Raw genomic sequence first — 22,844 nt, 5'->3', positions numbered from 1 at the left:
TTCAATGGGGAATTTAACTTTCTGACATTCTCACAGTATTAACATCAGGGTCCCTAAAAAAGGTTGGTCACATGGTTAGAGAAACTGGATGGAGCCACCAACAGCCAATCAGAGTTCACCTGTTGACTTTCAATGGGGAAATTCAACCTGCTGGAATTGTCATAGTATTAAAGCCAGGGTCCCCAAACCCTATATAGTTGGTCAAATTAAAAATGCTGCCCAGGTCTAGGGCAGCAACAATTTAGGCCGCACCGAAATTCTGAAATTTGCTGCCATACGGAGCAATGGGGACCTCTCCCCACTGCTCTGTATGAGAGTGGAAATAGATGCGTATGCGTGTCGCAAATGTGCGTAATGCGCATGCGTCGGGGGGGAGAGGCCTTGGGGCACCCTGATTATAAATCCAGTGCTGGGTGGAGCCATTAACAGCAAATCAGATTCACCCATTGAATTTTATTGTTTTGAATTAAAATCAAATATCACTCATTGACTTTCAGTGCCATTCTGACACTATTAAAAATTGATCCTCCAAACCCTGGAAGTTTGTTCTCAGAATTCCCTTATTAGTTTACTATATAGAGTTGATAAATGAGCAACACCTAAGCTTTGCTTTGTACTATACTTTTCATTTGACTTCTTGCTGAATCTAATTAATATAATTTCATGCAAAGCAGTTTGAGCATCCCTCTTGGCTAATTATGTTCAGTGGATTACATCTTTAATTACATTTTACACATTTAGGTATGAAAGCTCAGATATCAGTGTATTTGTTTAATCCAAAATTACTTGTAAATAACGTGACTCATTTTTTCCCTTAGAAATTGAAAGATTTGACCCAGTGGAAGAGAAAACACCTGAAATTCATGAACCTGAAGAGGTTGTAGTTGAAGGTGGAGCTGTGATGATTGGCAATGCTAGCGTTCCTAAGCAACAAGCACAACAGCTAACCAACCAACCAATATATATATATATATATATATATATATATATATATATATTAGTCTCGTAGAAAGCACTCCTGGAGTGCTTTCTACGAGACAATATACAATTTTATGGTTAGCACCCGGCCATTGGCATTTTTGTTTGGTGAGTGCCGATTTTTGGAACAATATATATATATATATATATATATATATATATATATATATATACAGGTATAGGACCCATTATCCAGAATGCTCGGGACCAAGGGTATTCCGGATAAGGGGTCTTTCCGTAATTTGGATTTTCATACCTTAAGTCTATTAAAAAATCAATAAAACATTAATTAAACTCAATAAGATTATTTTGCATCCAGTAAGGATTAATTATATCTAAGTTGGGATCAAATACAAAGCACTGTTTTAATTTTACAGAGAAAAAGGAAATCAATTTTTAAAATCTGAATTATTTGCTTATAATGGAGTCTATGGGAGACAGGCTTTCCGTAATTCGGAGCTTTCTGGATATCGGGTTTCCGGATAAGGGATCCCATACCTGTATATATAATGTCATTTTTTTTTAATATCACTTTAGTTTTCTATTAACATTACAATTCAGCTGCTTGTTTTTACTGCTGCTGTTCAGTTCAATTGCTTTAGACTGAAAATGGCTTATTGCAAATTACCCCTGCTCAGATACCTTGGGCAAAGTCCATGGCTTATTATTGATAGTGGTTAGGGCCTTAGCTATACAGATATGGGATCTTTAATCTGAAAAAACCCATTGACCAGAAATAATTGAATTATGGGAAGTCCACTCCTGTAGACTTCTCAAATAATCAAATTTGAATCAAATAATTCAAAATTTTAAAAACAATTTCCTTTTTTTTCTGTAATAGCAGTACCTTGTACTTGATCCCAACTAAGATATAACTGGGAGGCAAAAGAATCCTATTGGATTTATTTAATGTTTGAATTTTTTTTTAGCAGAGTTAAGGTATGAAAATCCAAAGTACAAAAAGATCCCTTATCCAGAATACCCCAGATCCTGAGTGTTCTGGGCAATAGGTCCCATACCTGTATATCCAAGTAAATGTACTTCTACTAATTGAAATATTTTCCTGCTACAGATTCAGGTTCGGGTAATTGAAGGACGTCAGCTGACTGGGAATAATATTAAACCGGTTGTGAAAGTGAAAATTGGACACCAGACGCAGCATACAAGGATAGCGTCTGGCAACAATCCTTTTTTCAATCAGGTATGGGTATAAGTATTGCAACACTGTATTACTCTTAATAAAGTATTATATTTCACATATCTAATGTTCAGTTAAAACTAAATGGTTATTTATTAACATGTACAATATTTATTGTCTTTCTTTCATCCCCAGATGCTGACTTACGACATGCGCCGATCACTCTCAGATCTGCGTATGGAGTCTATAACCATTCAGGTAAGAAACCCATGATTTTTAGCTGATACTACTTGTCCCCAGTAGTTGTGGGACCTCAGCTCCCCCCAAAGTGTTCCTGAACGCTAAGGATACTAAAATTTTACTCATAGTTTTAGAATTACACAATGTATGTTTATATTATAAGATGTTTATAAATTACTTTTTACTTTTCAGGCTCTTAGGTCTCGTGCTTTTAGAGCAGACTGCCTGATTGGTGAATTTAAGGTAAGATACAAAGCTAATTTATTTTGCTTCTTTATAGAGTTTTTTTTTAAGGATTTCCTTTTAGAAAGACACCTTAGACTGGAGTTCCATTAATATTTTATACAACCTATAGACATGTAGTAAATTCAGTTACGCAGAATTTATAGATAAAGTGCATTAAACTAAAAGAACAATTACAGGGTCAGACTGGGCCGGCGGGACACTGGGGAAAACCCAGTGGGCCCCACCAGTCCAGACCCACTACCCCTACCTGCCACTCCCCGCTACCCCCATCCCCCCCGATCACAGTGAAGTATAAGATAAGCATTGGGGGGAGGGGCTGTTTATGAGTGAGTGGGCAGTGGGAGGTTCCTGAGGGGTTGTGTGTGGCCCTGTAGTAGCAGCCCCAGCTTGTATATTTATCCCTCAAAATACGGACACCTTTTTATTCCCTTGATTATTATAAACATAGGTTACATGGGCGTCCGCAGAAAATTTTCCAAGGGGGGGCAAGTAAGCTAGTATCATCCTGCAACAGACAAATATATATATATATATATATATATATATATATATAAATATATATATATTTTTTTTGCAGGATGATACTAGGGGAGGCTAAAGATGGCCCATACACAGACTGACCTACAGCTAATGTGACACTTAGTGGATTCGCTGCTGGCGTAAAAAGTTAACCTCCCAACTACCTCTTGCCGTTCCCACTGACTCCCAGGGATACTGTACAAAAGTGCGGGGGGGGCTTTTTTTTTTTTACCCTAAAATGTTTAGTATGTTAAAGTATTTATACGCGCATTTCTGTGAGGGGATCTGCAAACATTTGTGTTTGTGATCAGGGCTAGTTCGCATTCAAATTCACTTTTATTTTTAATGGTTTTTCAGTTATTTAGCTTTTTGTTCAGCAGCTCTCCATTTGGTATTTCAGCAGCTATCTGGTTGCTAGGGTCTTATTTACCCTAGCAACCAGGTAGTGGTTTAAACAAGAGATGGGAATATGAATAGTTAAGGGGCCTACTTGGAAAAATAAGTAATACAAAATTATAATAATAATAAAATTGTAGCCTCACAGAGCAATATTTTTGGCCCCCATTTGAAATCTGTATAGAGGCAGAACAGAGGCCTGTGTATAGTACCTGGGTATAGTACCTGTGTATAGTGCCTGTGTATAGTACCTGGGTATAGTGCCTGTGTATAGTACCTGTGTATAGTACCTGGGTATAGTACCTGTGTATAGTGCCTGTGTATAGTACCTGGGTATAGTACCTGTTTATAGTACCTGTGTATAGTACCTGGGTATAGTACCTGTGTATAGTGCCTGTGTATAGTGCCTGTGTATAGTACCTGTTTATAGTGCCTGTGTATAGTACCTGGGTATAGTACCTGTGTATAGTGCCTGTGTATAGTACCTGGGTATAGTACCTGTTTATAGTGCCTGCGTATAGTACCTGGGTATAGTGCCTGGGTATAGTGCCTGGGTATAGTGCCTGGGTATAGTGCCTGGGTATAGTGCCTGGGTATAGTGCCTGCGTATAGTGCCTGCGTATAGTGCCTGCGTATAGTGCCTGCGTATAGTGCCTGCGTATAGTGCCTGGGTATAGTGCCTGGGCATAGTGCCTGGGCATAGTGCCTGGGTATAGTGCCTGGGTATAGTGCCTGTGTATAGTGCCTGTGTATAGTACCTGGGTATAGTACCTGGGTATAGTGCCTGTGTATAGTGCCTGGGTATAGTGCCTGGGTATAGTGCCTGCGTATAGTGCCTGCGTATAGTGCCTGCGTATAGTGCCTGCGTATAGTGCCTGGGTATAGTGCCTGGGTATAGTGCCTGGGTATAGTGCCTGGGTATAGTGCCTGTGTATAGTACCTGTGTATAGTGCCTGTGTATAGTACCTGTGGGATGAAATCTGCAGCAAAAGTTGAGAGTTGGTTCTCAGGTAAAGTTACAGCTGCAGATTCTTCTTTTCAGTCTTCATTTGTTTCCAGTTTGCAAAATCTCCCGATCCCTGTGTGCATCTGTGCTCTGATTGGTCAATTTTACTGTCTGTCAAGGAAGCTGTGCTCTGATTGGAGAATCCACAAGAAGAAAGATCCAATCGGAGCACAGCAAAAACGGGCTTGAGGAGACAGTGCAGAAAGTAAGGTTTTTTTTGCTACTTTTCCAGGGGGGGGCAAGTGCCCCCTCTTGCCCCCTTCTGTGGACGCCCATGATAGGTTAACCACATTTTTAGCATTTTAAATGGTTTTAAAGAATATAATCATAAATTGCTAATTGTTTTTTGTTCTTGTTTTAGCTTGATGCTGGATTCATTTATGATGAACCAGGTAAGAGTCTTTAAAATTTACATGTTTTCTATCTATGTGCAATTAAACCTAATTTGAAGCTATATGAATATTTGAGGATCTATTTTATAAACCAAATGTTTTTTTTCTCATCTTGCAGGCCACGCAGTTTTAAGAAGATGGATTGTCCTGAATAATCCTAAAGATGAGGTCTTATCTCCAAGGGGCTACCTGAAGGTTAGCCTCTTTATTCTTGGAAGAGGAGATATGCTACCGGTAAGTTGAATCCCAGCACAATGAAAATGTTTGTATGTCAGAAAGTCTATTGACTTGTGTGTGTAACAAACCTGGGGGTCTTGAAATGTCTTGTACAATATGCCAAAAGGATAATATAACCCACATATTACAATTTGTCGCATTAAATAAAGGGGATTTCCACCTTGTATAAATGATGTATTGCAGCATGGACCAAATATCAAATAAATTATTATTATCTATTTATTTACTTAGGATACAAAGTATATATATATAAACCAAATATACCAGGGGTCTGCAACCTTTAAGACATAAAGAGCCACTTGGACCCGTTTTCGAAAAGAAAAAAAAACTTGGAGCCGCAAAACCATTATAAAACAAATCTAACACTGCATATATTGTTTCTTACCTTAATGCTATATAATGTGCCAGAGTCCAGGCCCCCCTATAATGTGCCAGAGTCCAATAGCCCCCTATAATGTGCCAGAGTCCAGGCCCCCCTAAAAGTGTGACTTACCTCCTGAGAGCGAATCACGCGCCTTCCTTCAGCCCGGTCCTCCTTACTGCAGTCTGGCTTCAGCCCGGTCCTCCTCTTCAGTGCAGCGGCGGCGCGATGACATCATTGCGGTCCGGCGGCCTCTCTGATAGGCTGCCGGCCAGCGGCAGCACACGCATCACTTTCTTTCTGATGTCTTTCAGTGGCTTTTCAGGCGCTGCTCGCCGCGGAGTATGATAGTCACCAGTCGAGCCGCACCTAAGGCCAAAACGAGCTGCATGCGGCTCTGGAGCCGCGGGTTGCCAACCCCTGAAATATACCAACATCAGTACTAACTCTAGATATCACAATAGCCTTGGATACTATGCTTTCCACAACCTCACTGCCCTCCATGTGAAAAACCACCTATGCTACTTCAAATGAAAGCTCTGTTCCTCCAATCTAAAGGGGGGGCACCTTTGGTGCACAATTTTTTTTACAGCAGTCACTATTTGTGTCTCACATTGAGAGACTGCATCTATTGTGAAATGTGGGGGGGGGCTGTCACTGTCTAACATTTTCAAAAGGACGATCCATGAAAGTGAAGAGGGATATAGTACAAAACAGGCTGACAGACACATTCACAGAAAGATAACACTTGACCTGTCCTGACATAGGCCGTTATTATGCAGCAAATGGAAGTGCCTCTTGTTCAGTCATGGATGTAGGTCATTTGTCAGTGTATGTGTGTATATATATATATATATATATATATATATATATATATATATATATATGTATATGTCCTACACACATCCATGATTGTCCAACAGGTATAAGCATAATATAACAATAACTAGTGTAATTTTGCAGGATTTTTTATTTACCTTTAGATCCTTGAGTACTGTTGTATTACCGTGTTTGCAAAAATGTATATGGAAGAGATGGTTGAAGTGTATAGCATTGTATTATAACTATAACTTTTGAGGAGCATGTATAAATGTATAATAAATATTATGTCTACAGACTGAAACCACAAGACAACATGAAGACGATGACGTGGAAATGAATTTACTGTTACCAAGCGGACTAGCTCGGCAGACTGTAACATCTGTTATAAAAATCTACAGAGCTAGTGATATTCCCCAGAGTAAGTTGTCTTTTCCTTTATAATAAATGTTAAACATTATCTCCAAAATTTAGGAAATTACATATTTACTTATATTTACATATTTATATCATATGTTTAGTGTTATTTTTTAGCATGTCTGAAACAAATTGAAATAACGTGTGCCACTGAAATATTAACATCTGAGTCACACAATGAAATGTTCAGTGTAGATGACTAAATGTTAATAATTTACATTATTTTTTTTTAGTGGATGATACATTTATGAGAAACATGAAGGGACTCTTCAGGTCACGTGTTGACAAGAAGACGTTAGCTGATCCCTTTGTCGAGGTTGCATTTGCTGGGGAGAAGGTAACAAAGCTTTTTATATATAGATAGAGAGAGAGAAAATTATAGATTATTGGGAAAGGATTACTAAGCAATTTTGATACTTTTTCTTTTACAGATTCAAACGAAAATAATTAAAGACAATTGTAGTCCCACGTGGAATCAAGCGATCACTCTACCTATGAAGGTCAGAAGAATGAGCAATATACTATAAAATAATATAACTGATCTATAATTATGCTAGCTGTTCTCTGATTACTCATATCTTTTTCATTTTGCAGGTTCCCTCAATGTGTGACAACATTAGGCTTAGAGTGTATGACTGGTAAGTTCTTGTTATCATTTACTGGATATTTAAACACTGTTCTTTGGGGCATAAAACAGTTCAGTTCCAAATGTCCAAGAAATGTTCTTAAAAAATAGTCAGCTGTTAAGATCTTTGACAATTGTTACACTGTTTTAGACTGAAATAGTATATATTAATACATTGCATATTAATGCTTCGGATATATTTTACAGGGACAGAGCAAATAGGAACGACATAGTGGCAACAGCCAACCTGGCCCTGTCCAATATTTCTTTACCTGTTACTGGTTTAGAAGGTAAGATCGCTATATCTTTATATGAAAATAATAATTAACATTTTGTATATAATGCTTATATAGTCTTAACTAGTTTAAACATCTTTTGGTGTAACTAATAGTAATAAAAAAAGTTTCCTGAGCTACTATAATAATGTTATGCTTCTTATAATCAGGGACTGGGCTAAGAGATGGCTTTTTACCAACCTTTGGACCAAGCTATATAAACCTGTATGGAAGTCCAAGGGAATTTAAACGCTACCCTGACCAATATGATGAGCTGAATTATGGAAAGGTAAGTCTCTTTTTGTTTACTTCTTTTCATATTAGTATTTTTTTGTGAAATTGATGGAAAACACATATGACTGCATGAGAGACTGAAATCTTTTATTGACTCTTTTTGATTTTTTGGGGTTCTTTATTACTATTATTGGTAGATCCCCACAGTAATTTCATTAAATTGTTACTTTACAGGGAGAAGGCATAGCGTATCGAGGAAGAATCTTAGTGGAGCTTACCACTCAACTGGATGACTCCACAAAGAAGACTGAAGACATCTCTAGACAGGATGTTGTTGCTGTTGAGGTAAATGAATCAATGTCTTTGGCTCTTATTTAGAACAAATTTTATTGGTTTTAACTCTGTATTACAGAATAAATATGAAAAAAGTCCAAGTTAACAGTTTGTGTGTTGCAAACTACTTGCATTTCATTTGCTATCTGGTATACTGAGTACGTATAAGGCTAGATTGTGTTTGTTAATTAAATGCACTCTTCGCGTTTAGTGATCAGCAAAATGCTATGAACTGTCTAGTTTGAGTGTGTTATACCACTGTAAATAATAAGTAATATTTGTTTCAATTACAGAAATACCAGTACAAGCGGAGATACAGCCTGTGCGCGGTATTCCACTCAGCTACTATGCTGCAAGATGCCAGTGAAGCTGTACAGTTTGAAGTGAGCATTGGCAATTATGGCAACAAATTTGACAGCACATGTAAGGCTTTGCCATCAACAACTCAATACAGACAACCTCTATTTGATGGTATGTATAACTATAGACTTCTAGCAATATTTCACTAAAGTCATGTCTTTGAATTACATGGCAAAAGTAGAACTGTGCCATGTTTAGATTAGTCATGGACCATTTAAAGCACTTTTCCCCTAGATATCATGCTAATTTATCAAATTACCCATGTATGTGCTTTACATTTAATACAATCACAGAATATAATATTGTGCAATAATAGTAAAAATCTGCTTTTTATCATTCTTACATATATTATGTTTTAACAATACCGGACCCAAATAATGTAAATGGGATTATTATCAGCCCCAAACTACAAAGTTAATAAGTGGGAATTACTGATATATATTTATTCTATTGAGTAAATATTAACTGTTATGATTTGTGTCCAGTGTTATTGCTGTACATTAATACTTTCTTAACATCTTGCTTTAATTTAACACAGGCAACTTCTACTATTACATCCCATGGTCTGCCTCAAAGCCTGTAGTAGCATTAACATCTTACTGGGAAGATATAAGTCACCGTCTGGATACAGTTAATATTCTTACTGCCCTGACGGATCAACTGGTAAGTACTCACCATTCCCTGTTTAAGAGAATGCCTGGTTATCCCCAGTTTAGAAGAGCTTGTCACAGTTCACCACTGGGAAATTTCATCTCTCTCTGTTCGTGTCTTTTAGACTATGAGAGGGATATATAATAAAAGATGATGGAAGTGTAGGATGAACTAGCCATAACATGTATTTGACACCTCTATATTTATTGTATTGGAGGAGCCAACACCAAATATCACCCAATATCATGTTTTAGGTCTGAATATTAGACAGGCCTACCATTGACCTGAACTAGCTATTTGACTTTTGTTTGTTTGTTTGTTGGAAAAATGTGTGACAATTTAACATTTCTTTTGCAGAAAACTGGCTTATCTTCCTTGAAACTAGTATTACAAGCAAATCTTACTGAGGCAGAAGTGGTTTTAGCATGGTATATATATATATATATATATATATATACACGCAACACAATAACAGCAATCCTAAAGCATTCTTTCAACCTCTAAATAGCATTTATGGTGCTATACATAATATGCATAATTCAAAAGTGAACTTTACAAACAATCTATAGATAGTTATATTTATATATACATATGTGCAGAGTATTTAAAAATAACATATAACTAAAATGTATCTACAGAGTAAAGGCAACATCACATACAAGTATAAATTCAAATAACTGAATATGTTAATGCATTGCTCATATGTGGCAGTTAAATAAAATGTTGATTTCTAATTTAAAGGAAACCACTGCCTTCCATGGAAGGCAAGAATAATGTGAATGAGTTAGACATGCATCGGCGAAGACTTCAGCAGTCTGCCCTAACCCACATAAAGGAGGCAGCTGTTAAAATGAGAAGTGAAATGACCGATGTAAAATCAACTCTACCAATGATTGAAGAATTGATAGACAGATTGCAAGAGCTGTCTAAGGAGGTTAGTAATTATGGGCACTACTCTGCACTGATAAAACAATGTGCATAAAGATATTATAAATACATTTATTCATATTTATTTATATATTTGCTGTGGGTAACACTTAAATAAAGCACGTATTATAATTACATATTATATAATATGCTATATAGAGTTACATTTTGCAGTTACTCTTTGCCAAAAAAAAAACACTTTTTTCTTCTCTTGGTCTCAATAAACTACACTTTATTTGTTATTTAATGTAACAAATTATATAATACCTTAAATAATCATGTTTAATCCTTTACAGGGTGTGTGTTTCATACTAGGACATAGTTAGTAACTATTAACTCTTTCTTATTATCCTACAGCCACAAAACAGTATGCCAGACATCATCATCTGGAATCTGGATGATAAAGGCAGAAAAGAGAGTGGCCTATGCCCGTATCCCTGCCCATCAGATCCTCTTTTCCAAGACTTGTAAAGAGGCATGTGGCAAATACTGTGGAAAAATACAAACTATATACCTAAAGGTAATTATATACATATGTTTTGTATAACTTGAACATTTTTATAATTGAATATGGTCCACCTTTAATACAATACAATTGATGGTAGATAAATTGATAGATGATTGATCGATCGATAGATAGATAGATAGATATATAGATAGATAGAAAGCAGAAGTAGGTGCCATGAGTTCTTACACTGGCAGTGGGAAATGAGTCAAGGGGTGTCTGAACAGATTGATTTAAGGCCACATTGCCAAATCTGTCACTCTAGTTCTTCTATAAAATAATGTTTTTTCTTGAAATTTTCAGTTCCCTCTTGACAAAAGCAAAGGCAAGCATGTTCCAGTTCAGCTGCGTGTAAACCTCTGGCTGGGACTGTCTGAAGCAGAGAGTGAACTTAACAAATCCGTGCAAGGGACATTGAGTGTCCATACAGAAATGGTAAGCTTTGTGCATACTTCATTTATACATTCATTGCATGAAGGTGTTTATTACTTTCTGCTTCACATCTTGATATTAAAATGTGGCCTTGGCAAGGCTAGTTGATGGAACATATTTGAATTGACAAATTTTTCTTCTTTGACTAGTATGAAAATCAGTCACGGATATCAGGCAAATGGAGCTCCAGGTTCCTGCTAAATCACCACAAATTCTCTGATGCCACCGGCACAGTTAAGCTGAAAAAGAAAAGCTTTGTGGTTCCAGAAGGCTGGAAATGGGAGAGTGATTGGCAGTTGGACAAAGAAAGGAGGTCAGTATGATTTGCATAGATCAGGATTTACACATTACACTATAGACACAAGAGTTGCCTAATTTTCTATTTTATTTAGTATAGCACCATATCCCCCAAAATTGACACTTCCAGTTTTTAAGTTATAATTTTCTTGTTTTGTATGTCATTTAACTTTTGTCTCTTTCTATGCAGCTTACCAAATGAAGACTATAACGGGCATCTCGAAATTACTGAAGAAGTGTTTGAAAATGCGAGGCGTCTTTCAAATGGAAAATGGCAACAAGCAAAAGTAGCATATACTAATGCTGTAAGTACTTTATTTTGTATGGTAGTGGCAAAGTTTTTGTACATAGTTTTAATGACCAAGGTTTAAATTCAATGATATCTCTCCTGTAGTCCCCAGGTTTTTGTTACCTTACCAAGACTTGCAGTGGATATGCAAGAAATGGGGTTTAGCATAGAGGTTCTGTTTGAACGTCTATATGATATTTAACAATATTTACCTTGCCTGATTTGTTTGAATATGCTATTTTTTTCATATACTATATGGTGCCAGAGGAGTTCTAATATATTGCCTTTTTGAGGCAATATAGTAATAATCATGGAGATGGGCAGAGATTTTGTAAATACATTAGAATAATGCCAAACTTAATTCATATCTATGCAAAATGGGAAATAATTTTGGTTATTGTGCCCTAATTTATACTTCATGCTTAATCGTTTCATAAGCCAACATTTTAATCTTTTAATGTTTAATTGCTTTTTAGAATGGTGAAAAATCCTCTTCACCAGATAAGACTGACTGCCCTCATGGATGGAAATGGGATGATGATACATGGAAATGTGATGTAAACCGAGCTGTGGATGAAAATGGTAAGTAAAAGCAATCACATAAATATATATGTAACCAGCACTGCTCTCAACAGGTCAAATTCAAAAAGATTTATTATGTTAAAATCATTGGTCCAGTGTTTTGGTCACAAACAAATGACCTTCCTCAAAGAAAGGTCTTTGTCTTTGACAAAGGTTTGTAACCAAATCATTGGACCACTGATTTTCCCACAATAAATCAATTTGAGTTTTAACCTGTTGAGTGCAGTGCTACTCAATTACTACTACTTATTGCTACTTATTTTGAGCTTATTCACTATTACTAAGATATTGATCTTGTAGGATTTATATATATATATAGATATACGTTCTGTGGGCAAGCTGCACACCATAAAAAGAGACAATACCTGGGTGCCTGTGCAAATAGTGTAGACATACAGGGTTGGATTGACAGCACTCGCAGGTTTTTTTTGCAAAATATTCACGCAGTCATCATAAATAGAAATGAGGCTTTATTCCGTCCAACGTTTCAGCTCACAGCTGGAGCTTTCATCAGGGACCCTGATGAAAGCTCCAGCTGTGAGCTGAAACATCGGACGGAATAAAGCCTCATTTCTATTTATGATGACTGCGTGAATATTTTGCAAAAAGAACCTGCGAGTGCTGTCAATCCAACCCTGTATATATATATACAGTATATATATATATATATACATACACAAAGGAATAGTGATGGCACTCACAGGAATTTTCACATCAGATGAAATATAGAAGTGAGGTTTTATTCAGTCCGACGTTTCAGTTCCAACTGCAACTTTCATCAGTTCCAGTTGGAACGGAAATGTATAAAACCTCACTTCTATATTTCATCTGATGTCTCTAGTGTGAAAATTCCTGTGAGTGCCGTCACTATCCCTTTGTCTACATTTGCAACATTGCACTGGCACTCAGGTAGCATCCAAGTTTTAATGGTGTGCAGCTTAATGACTGTCTATACCTATATATATATAAATAAAAGAGTCCACATGATAGCACCACACTCCAAAGGTTGCTACCATGTAGCAATATATATCAGTAGTGTAATGTAATGTATTATATGATATACAAAGAAAAAAAATTTTGGATACTTGGGAATTTATGGGTTAACATTATATGAAACCTCAGATTTTTGTCATAAGAGACAGTGTATAGTTACAATTTGTTTTCAAAGTTAATTGTTTTAATTAAGTTGCACTTTAGATCACTCACAAAGATGGAGGATTTTTTACAATGTTGCACTTTTAAACTATACACAGAAATGGCAATATTTTTAACATTGTTGCACTTTAAACTATGTTGGGATACCAATTATGCTATTTATTTAATATGAACAATTAATGGACTTTTTTTGTATTAGGGAAGTATTGATTATTCATTCTTATATGATGTCGGGGGTTAATAGTCACTAGGGGTTAATGTGCATATAATGTCACTGGTACTCCCTGGATTCATGGGAGGAGGCTATTTAAACAGAGTTGTTGTATGTAAAAAAAGCTCCCAAAAGGGACTGAAACATCAGTTGTGCATGCAATTAATACACTAATATTTATTTGAACCACAAGATCCTTGGTGCTGGTTGTGTTTGATTCGGTATATATATATATCTTACTAATCTTTCCCTTTTGTTTAGGTTGGGAATATGGAAAGGCTTCTTCACCCAATAACCAGCCACAGCACTGGGTTTCATCAGAGAAGACGTATCATACCCACCGACGCCGAAGACTAGTGCGCAGGAGATCTAAAGTCTCTACTCCCATAGAGGTAAAATAAAATATAACACTTGTGTCAGGGTTAACAGAGATACTTTTCTGGTAATCTTATTGTTAAATGAGGCAAGAAAACCCTCATATTCATGGTTGTTTGCAATTTTTGGTGGGTTGATGCTGATTTTGTAAGTAAAAAACATAGCAGGCCAATTATCCAAGATCTCTCCATTTGACAATACCTTACAATCAGATTTTTTAAAATACAGATTACTCAGTGGTCCACATGAGTACCACAATCTAAACTTCTACACAAAAATGCTGTAAATAGTATTTACAAACTAAAGTATATGAAATATTCAAGCCACAGTATGCTTTTTTTCTACAACTTCATTAACAACTTGTATTTAAGAATTAACATAATTCATGGGGGATTATGTATACAACTTCATTTTGCTCCAGCATTACCCTTTAGCTTTACATTTTGTTTTTGCCATACAGGAGGTTGAACTCCCTGAGAAAGAAAATGGATGGGAGTATGCCGGAGTGTCAGGCTGGAGATTTCATATGAAGAAATGCAGCGCTGACACTTTCCGTCGAAGGCATTGGAAAAGGAATTTAGTCTCTTGTAGTCAACAGGATGCATCTTCCATATTTAACCTGGAAGGCAATCTTGTACATGTAAGTGACAGTGTGAACATTATAAAGCCATTTAAAACTGTAACCATGCCTGTTGTAGCTCACATTTCAGCTATAGCTGAGTTTGTGCAGTACATGGGTCATTTGTAATGCTGTTAAGTTTTGTATAGTGTTTAAAATATCCTGAGATATGACAAATGTATTTACCTTTTGTAGGGAAATGCACTGAGCGATGCTACAAATGAGAAAAGAGACTATTACAGGGAGCATGTTCCTTTTGTTTCCTGTACATTTGACAGTAAGTATTTTATTCATCCAGTTACTTGTTTCCTGCAATATAATTATGCCTCACTTAATATCATAAAATCTTTAAACATGCACAAAAATGCTTGTATAATGGTTGGCAGTGTGATGAATTGAACATAGCCATGCTGTAGTGAATTTCTGAATGGGCTTCCTAAGAAATATGCAAATATAAAGTGTTATTCTTTTTTTTTTCTCCAAGGAGTTTACACGTACCATCTTAGATGTTACCTGTATCAGGCTCGTGGTCTCACTCCAATGGATAGAGATAGCTTTTCAGGTAAGGCAAAGACACATGGTTGTTTGTTGTGAATGTTAAAATGTTTCGTGAAATAATATTGGGTGCTTCTGAAACGTGGACCATAGTGTCAGTGAATGTTTATATTTCATTATATCAGAATATAATAGTTATGTACAGTCGGCACCTTTTTTGATGACATTGTTAACCATGGTCTTTTTATCCTCCAGATCCTTATGCTCACATCTCTATCCTTTACCAAAGCAAGAGGACAGAAATAATGAATTCTACCCTCAGTCCAATGTGGGACCAAACACTTGTCTTTAGTGACATTGAAATTTGTGGAGAGCCCAGTGAAATAGAACAGAATCCCCCTAGCATTGTTATTGAAATATATGACAGTGACCAAAGGGTAAGTAGGATATATTTTATTAACCTTCCTGTTTAGAGTGGCATAATGAATAGTATCAGCTAAGTTTTTCTTTTGCTATCACATATAGCAGGGGTTCCCAACCTTTTTTTATTAATGAGCCACATTCAAATTTAAAAAGACTTGGGGAGCAACACAAGCATAAAACAAATAAGGACTGTTATTGACTATATGGTAGTCCCTATATGGACTGGCAGCCTACAAGAGGTTCTGTTTGGCAGTACACCTGGTTTATATGCCTCCAAGCAAAGAATTAAAAAAAAACACCTGCTTTAAGACCACTGGGAGCAACATCCAAGGGGTTGGTGAGCAACATGTTGCTCACGAACCACTGGTTGGGGATCACTGACATATAGGGTGAAGATGATTTCCTTGGCCGAAGTTTATTTTTCCCAATGGTGAAGCTGGACCCAAATATGAATTCTATTCCAAAACTTTTCTGGTGTCCAGTTACAAAGGGAAAAAGACACTGTGGTGACATTCTTGTAGCTGCAGAACTTTTCCTTCAAGAAAACGTGAGTTATTTTGCCACAATCACCCTTAGTGACAGGGATGGGAAGTGGGACAGGGGAGTAGAAAATTACATTAAACACTTACACTGATATTACATAATGACTTGGTACAGCCAAAAAATCTGTGCATCTTAAACAGGGCTTATAAGTAAATGTAATGTGAATATTCTTTTACAGGATGGATGCATTCTTCCTGTTCTTCCATCGGAGAGGTTGCCAAAAATTTATATGGTGCCAGAAGGAATTCGGCCTGTGCTACAGCTAACTGGTATTGAGGTAAATATTATCCATGCTGATATTTTATGTTATAATTCATTGTTTCATTTCTACTAATGTTCCCAGTGTTCCCAGTGTAAATAAAGACATATTTGTAGCTATGAAATTATTGTTGATTTAAGCTGTTTTAGGTGACATTTTGCATAATGACTTTTTTATTTCCCGTTTACAGATACTTACTTGGGGCCTACGAAACATTTGTCATTTGGAATATGTAAGATCCTCAAGTATTGTTATAGAATGCGGTGGAGAAATGGTTGAAACTGCAATAACTGGAATATTGGGAAGGAGTCCAAGCTTCCAGAGTGCAGTTCTCTTCCTGAAAGTGGTAAGGCTTCTATTCTCAGTGTTCCTATAGTTACTTACTTATTAAACATGTATATATTAATTGGTGACAATGCCAAATATTACAGTGAATGAAATAGTAGCTTTCACAATCAAGAAAAATCAGATTTGGGTTTCCAGACTATAAGGGTGATATCACAAGTTGTTACTATACGTTTAATATTTCAGTTTTCTAAATGGATGTCATTTTTTTCTGTAGTATCTGCCACAAGAAGAAATATATTCTCCACCCATCATTATTAAAGTCATAGCCAATAGGTATTTTGGAAGAAAGGAAGTTGTAGGGCAATGTACTATTGAGCAGCTGGAAGAATTCCGCTGTGATCCCTACACCACCAATCAAGATGATCCTCTTAGTGGTAAGGCAATTAAAGTCCCTTATAAACATTTTTGGAATTAGTTAACTTATTACGGAAAAGCTAGATTCACAATGTTCGATTTTTTCTTTTCTACTTCAGTTGCACCTATCACTACTTATCCCGTGATAGACTTGGAATGTGCAAAGAAAAGTCTACTGACTGAAGAGGTAATTTATATATTTCCATACAATACATCTGTCTGTATCAACATACCCTACTGTGTTACTAAGTTGTACTTAGTTAACTTATAATGTTCTTGTTTCCCCTATCGGCTAATGCTGTTGTGCTTTACCTTCCATATGCCCATTGGTTTTAACCCCTGATGCCATATTTTCACAGGAGGAAGATGATGTTGATTGGTGGACAAAGTACTTTGCCTCTAAAGGAGAACATGACATGTCTGACCGGTACACCCAGAAGAAATATGGTACCCTAATGGTAACTATTAAACATGTTTTCTTCCTGATAGTCTTGTTATTCTGGGTTGGAAAAATATATCCTTGCTGCTCCCAGTCTTTTGGTTCTTTGTAATGTATTATAATGTATGAATTGTTAATATTTCATTTACTCATATACTATTGGATTTAGTTGCTCTTGTGCATTGGATCCATGACTATTAACGAAAAATGTCAACTTTATTATCTGAATAGGTGTACAACTGTGAGTTAGAGAGAGTTCCAGAGTTCCTTGGACTTACAGATTTCTGTCAGACATTCAAGCTATACACAGGAAAAGCTGAACATGACGAAGAGCCAGCTTTTGCAGGAGAATTTAAGGTATGTGATTATTCCCAGTACTATATACTTCATCACAGAAGTTGGTATAGAATCCTAAAAGCTATATATGTGTGTGTAAATAACCTATATATATATATATATGTATATATATATATATATATATATATATATATATATAAGCAGTAAGGCTCAAATCTAACACATATCTATACTCTGTTTTGCAGGGATCTTTCTGTATGTATCCACTCTCAGAAGATCCAGATGCCCCACTACCTCGACAGCACTTCCGTGGCTTGCCTGATAGTGAGCCTCAGGAGTGCATAGTGCGAGTATACATAGTGAGAGGCATAGACCTGCAGCCAAAGGATAACAATGGATTGGTAAGTAATAGAAGTATTTGAAAAGCTAACACTGCACGTTTTCTTTTTGTTTTATACAGGGCTTTCATGGGAGATTATTTGTGAACACTTCAGGCTATTTGCCTGGGGCAAATAATTAATCTACTTATATTTTAGGAACAAAAGCTAGCTTAACTGTCATGTATTACTGCCTAACTAGTTTTATTTTCTTTCTAGTGTGATCCTTATATCAAATTGAGCCTGAACAAGAATGTGGTAGCAGACCGGGATATATATATATATTTATAGTCAGTCTAACCAAAATAGATTCATCTAAATAAATGTATAATCATTGCTGTGACATGGATTTTCAAGAACAACCTGAAAGTAATTTAGATAGCAGAAGTAGAACTAATTTAGTTTAGTTTCCAGACACGATTGTTCATAGAAAAAAGAGGTTTTGCCATAGCAGAATTATTCATCATCATATAAAACCCTAACATATGTATATTGCTTTAAGGTGGCTTCTTGGCAAAGAAGATGATAAACAGAGAACAGATGTACATTTCAGATCTCTGGATGGAGAAGGCAACTTTAACTGGCGATTTGTCTTCCCATTTGATTACCTTCAAACAGAGCAACAGTGCATCGTTTCTAAAAAGGTGGGTTTGTTAACCTTTTCAGTTTAGACTATCCCTTAAAATAGACCATCTTTTTCTGCAAATGATTCCACAAAACGTTCTGTAGCGTTCTGTCCCCATATGTAGTGTTCTGTCCCCATATGTAGCGTTCTGTCCCCATATGTAGCGTTCTGTCCCCATATATAGCATTCTGTCCCAATATGTAGTGTTCTGTCCCCGTATGTAGCGTTCTGTCCCCATATGTAGCGTTCTGTCCCCATATGTAGCGTTCTGTCCCCATATGTAGCGTTCTGTCCCCATATGTAGCGTTCTGTCCCCATATTCAGTGACACCCTGCTTGTTTGGTAAATGTCAGTCCACCTTTTGTACAACATGAAATGAATTGATGAACTATATCTATTGGTTGTACCAGGTTAATAATGGCTTTTTGGTTTGTTAAATATAATTTTACCACTTTATTGATTTCAGGAACATTTATGGAGTCTTGATGCAACAGAGACGAAGCTGCCACCTAAACTGATTCTTCAGATATGGGATAATGATAAGTTCTCCAGAGATGACTACATAGATATGGACTTTTCGATTTTAATACAAAGTATTACAACTAGTTTTTGTATATTTATTAAATGTAATTGCAGTTTGTATTAGTTTCTGAATAATGGCAGCCTTAACAAAGCAATACATTACAAAAAATATGAAATAGAAGCAATATAAAAAGGAAATATTGATTTAGATAACTTTTACACTAATCTGCACCTAAGTCACTGAATTTTCTGACTACATTTTTTCAGCATTAGTTTGCTGAGATATCAAATTATTAAAATGTTCAGAATTTTGTTTGAAATTGTGGACTGGTATTTGTTTTAGTAATTTAAAACATACCAAAATGTTTTTTTAATACATTGTTTACATGTAATATGTACATCAAAAGTTTTAAGGCATATTTTAGAATATCATATAGTGTCTGCATCAAATTATTGTGCTGCTTCTTCTTAATGTAAATCTGGGATACAGTAATAGAAGTCATTTGCATTAAAATATGTATTAGATGGTTATTTTATGTAAAAAAAATCCACAAAGATGTTTTTTTTTTTTTAGGATTTGTTGAACTAGATTTGAACAATGTTATAATGCCAGCAACAAAGCCAGAGAAGTGTTCACTCAAGTTAATGGATAAGTCGACAGAGACAGTTTCTTTGTTTAAAAAGAAATGCATAAAAGGATGGTGGCCGTGCTACGCTGAGAACGATGAAAATTATGTTCTAACAGTAAGGATCTATCACATATGAAACTCAGTTCCTATTCTGTATCACATGAAAGCCCTTTGCTATGTATTATAGTTAGATTATAGTTTGCATAATACATGTTCTTCTTTACACATTTTACTTTAACGCTAAAAGTATTGTTTCTAAAGTAATATTGTGAATCTCTTATTTATTAAAGGGCAAAGTTGAACTTACATTGGAGATCCTAACAGAAAAAGAAGCAGAAGAAAGGCCAGCCGGCAAGGGGAGAGATCCCCCAAATACAAATCCAACCCTGATTGAACCTATGTAAGCATCTAGAAAACCATAAATGACTTATATATTATATATATTATATATTTATATATATGGGGGAAAAAAATATATATATATTAGCCCTTTCATTATTAGTTGTATCAGTTTTGTTTCATTGATGAAACAAAACTTGATGTTTCCCTTTATATTGAGTATTATTTCTTTTCAATTGCAGACGTCCAGAAACTTCTTTCCTCTGGTACCTGAGCATATTTAAAGCTCTTAAATTTGCTGCACTGAACAGGATCAGAAGTAAAGAGTTTGTGATTGGAGTTGTCGCTGTTTTCCTCATATTGTTCGTCTTCTTCTTTGTGATGTATATCCTGGTAAGTTATTCCTTTTAAATGTTTCTGTTAAATATTTTTGGTTGTAATATTTTACTTGGGTTGACATTTCTATTTTGATTTAATTTGGAATGGGGTTATTTTCCTTTTAAATATCTACTCATATAAATGTTTGAAGTTCTTTATGTCTCATCTGCTATTATTTAAAAATCCCATTTTTTCTTTGCTTGGCTATTAACTCATCCTTTCTTCTCTTGTAGCCTTTAATTCTGAGGAAACACTGAGAGAAAACAGATATATAGTTGAGAAAGGAACCAGCGCTTTTGTTACCTATGCGGTTAAGGGTGGGTGGTGGGCCAACCGCATAAAAAACGTAACATCTGCTTAACGTAAACTTCTTGGTTCCTGCTGTCTGTAAGATCAGAAGAAGGCCGCTACTAGTAAAAATGGTTTGTGGAAGAAGAGGCATGCTAAAAAAGAAAGGTATGTACATGAAAAATGCAGTAGAAGCAGATAGAAAGTAAAGAGAACAAAATATATAGTGTAAAATGTACAAAAAAGGGTGAAGAAATCACCTGTGCATGGCGAGCAAACCAAACCAAAAAAAAAAATAATGAAAATATATTGAAATCGAGTGCCACCACCTGGTCAAACCACTCAATATATATGCTCACCAGAACAATACTAAACTGTGCCAAAAGAGACAAGGATCAAAATTTTTGATTGGAGTGTAAGGGCAGTGACACATGGGGAGATTAGTCAATGCGCAACAAATCTTTGTTGTCATGGGCGACTAATCTCACCGCAATGCCATCCCACTGGCGCGATTTGCTGAAGTTGCCGAACTTGCCTTGAGAGGAAACTTAGCATGTCTCAGGTGCTATTATTTAAAAATCACATTTTTTCTTTGCTTGGCTATTAACTCATCCTTTCTTCTCTTGTAGCATTTAATTCTCAGGAAACACTGAGAGAAAACAGATATGTAGTCGAGAAAGGAACCAGCGCTTTTGTTACCTATGCGGTTGAGGGTGGGTGGTGGGCCAACCGCATAAAAAAGGTAACATCTGCTTAACGTAAACTTGGTTCCTCCTGTCTGTAAGATCAGAAGAAGACCACCTGTAATGCTGAGTCACTTAGGGGCTGATTTACTAACCCACGAATCCGACCCGAATTGGAAAAGTTCCGACTTGAAAACGAACATTTTGCGATTTTTTCGTATGTTTTGCGATTTTTTCGGCTTCTTTACAAATTTTTCGTTACCAATATGATTTTTGCGTAAAAACGCGAGTTTTTCGTATCCATTACGAAAGTTGCGTAAAAAGTTGCGCTTTTTTCGTAGCGTTAAAACTTACGCGAAAAGTTGCGCATTTTTCGTAGCGTTAAAACTTAAAAGGCGCAAAGTTTCGCGTAAGTTTTAACGCTACGAAAAATGCGCAACTTTTCGCGTAAGTTTTAACGCTACGAAAAATGCGCAACTTTTTACGCAACTTTCGTAATGGATACGAAAAACTCGCGTTTTTACGCAAAAATCGTATTGGTAACGAAAAATTCGTAAAGAATCCGAAAAAATCGCAAAACATACAAAAAAATCGCAAAATACCGATCATTACGAAAAAAACGCAATCGGACTCATTTCGACCCGTTCGTGGGTAAGTAAATCAGCCCCTTAGTGTTGACACCCTAGTATATGGAAGAAGAGGCATGCCAAAGAGAGAAGGAAGACAACAGCACTTCATGAGCCAAACAGAAGATTCTGATTCTTCTACATTTTCAGAAAGTTTTATAAAACTTTCTAAAAATTTTAATAAAAACAGCAAGCTTTAAAAAAGCATTACAATTGATATGATTTCTTTTTTCTGTGGTAAACCTACTGATAGTAGAATTAGTGGCCTTAGAATCTAACATTTGCAGATTTCTGGAGGATTCTTTGGAAATGTGGTAATGTGCCTGTTGTTAATTGTGACCTAGACAAGTCATGAATCTTCTTAAAACTATACATGTTTGTTATATCTGTTGTAGTTTTATGTATAAAATATAATTTGTTACCAGGATGTATTTCTATATCATGAAAATCAATTTCTCAGATATTTTGAAACCTATTTTTGTTATGGAAGTGGAATTAAACAAAAATTGCTTGAGCAATCATAAAGGAAACCCTTCATGAGTTAAGGAATTCACATGGGGGTTTCCTTCCCCTTAGCAGGCTTTCTTAAATAATTCAAAG

The 22,844-nt window shown here is 36.0% G+C and overlaps 1 pseudogene; it reads left to right on the top strand.

Moving 5' to 3' along the window:
• Positions 1 to 326: 326 nt before the first annotated feature.
• On the top strand, positions 327 to 21,692 carry LOC101733599 (annotated as a pseudogene).
• Positions 21,693 to 22,844: the final 1,152 nt, after the last annotated feature.

This window comes from Xenopus tropicalis, chromosome 3 (genome assembly GCF_000004195.4).
Source record: "Xenopus tropicalis strain Nigerian chromosome 3, UCB_Xtro_10.0, whole genome shotgun sequence".
NCBI classification, from domain to species: Eukaryota; Metazoa; Chordata; class Amphibia; order Anura; family Pipidae; genus Xenopus; species Xenopus tropicalis.
Note: the sequence above shows the minus strand (reverse complement) of the source record. Positions and strands in the feature narration are given on the sequence as shown.